Genomic DNA, 1,613 nt, shown 5'->3' with positions numbered 1-1,613 from the left:
CCTGCTAGCCACACTCCTCTTGATGCGCCCCAGGATGCCATTGGCTTTCTTGGCAACAAGGGCACCCTGCTGGCTCATGGTCAGCTTGTCATCCACCAGGACGCCCAGGTCCCTCTCGGCAGAGCTGCTTTCCAGCAGGTCAGCCCCCAGCCTGTACTGATGCCTATGGTCAAACCTCCCCAGGTGCAGCACTCGACACTTGCCCATGTTGAACTTCATCAGGTTCCTCTCTGCTCAACTCTCCAGCCTGTCCAGGTACCGCTGCAAAGAAATAACCTGCTGGAAAGCCTGGGCAGCAGAATGAGCACGCTGAAACCTCGGTGAGCACGTTGCTGCCTTGTCAGGCAAGCGGTGAATGAGTGCACCTTCACCCAGAGTAGTGGATCATTAGGAATCACTCAGTGATTGATATTAGGAGAAGGAAGTCATACACTGGGTAATCCCGTCCATCTCACGAGCCAGCATTTGTGCATTCCCTCTGGGATATTTGCCAGGATCTCTGACCTGTATCATGCCCTGGAGTTTCCCCCTTTCCCTGGGACGGCAATTCTCTGATTAACGTGGTTTGCTGCCAGAAAACTTTCTCTGATATTCAGTCTGTGTTTTCTTTATGTTAATTTCTTGCCATTACAGCACCCTGATTAATTACTCTGTTTATGCCTCTGGAATATTTGCAGGCTGTTGCCATTTATGCAGGAATGCTTTATAGAAGAAAAATGTCTGTACATCTGTAATTGCTTAATGAAGTGCTGATAGACGGGAATCAAGACTATGCACTGTTATCCTGGGGTTTGTAGGACCGATGAGTGCCTTTGTGGTCTGCAAAAGGTTTGGCTATGCCCCAAGTGATGATTGCCTCATAGCCACACTGGGCTAGCTCAAGCCCCCTGCTCCCCGCTGCAGGCTCTTCCGCAGTGGGATGGCTTTGCTGCCGTTGCATGGGGACAGCGGTGTCCGTGAGGACTCACACCACAGACTCCTTGTCCCAGGAAACACCGCTTCGAAAATGCAATCCAAAAATGTGTGGCTTTATGGACTTGCAAATTAGGGTAAAAAATGACTGGGAAGGTGTCTAGCGGTGAGCGCGTCGGGGTCCGGCTGCCTTGGCCCCACCACCCCAGCGTGCATGCATTTTGCACTTCCTACCTGCCAGCCGAACCCATCAGCCGTCTCTCTGTTTCCCCAGCTCTAGCTGTTGTTTTTGCTCCCTGGCACCCAGCAGTACCTCCTCCGCAGACACGTAATGCTGTGCATCCCCAGACAGGGGCTGAAATCCAGCCCAGTGCATTTCCCAGATTGCCCCACTTTACCCCGTGGCATCGCTGAAGCCACGCTCCCCGCCTGCCCCTGGGCAGCAGGCGTGCAATGCTGGCACCCGGCTGCCCTGTGGACGCTGCCGCTTCGTGCTTCTGCCTGGGCATCTCCTTGGCAGAGGGAGCTCACTGGGGCGGACGCCGTCTCGGTCGATCCTTCCACAGCGTCGAAATAAAAAGATGCTCCGAAAGGTCTTCCGACGCCCCTGCAAGGCTCCCCTGCCTTCTCAAGGGAGAAGAAAAGGATCCGTTAGTGTTTAGCTTCATTTCTGTTTATCAAAGAAAAAAAGCTTTTGTCAA

This window comes from Egretta garzetta, unplaced genomic scaffold (assembly GCF_000687185.1).
Source record: "Egretta garzetta isolate BGI_Z169 unplaced genomic scaffold, ASM68718v1 scaffold572, whole genome shotgun sequence".
Taxonomy (NCBI): Eukaryota; Metazoa; Chordata; class Aves; order Pelecaniformes; family Ardeidae; genus Egretta; species Egretta garzetta.
Note: the sequence above shows the minus strand (reverse complement) of the source record.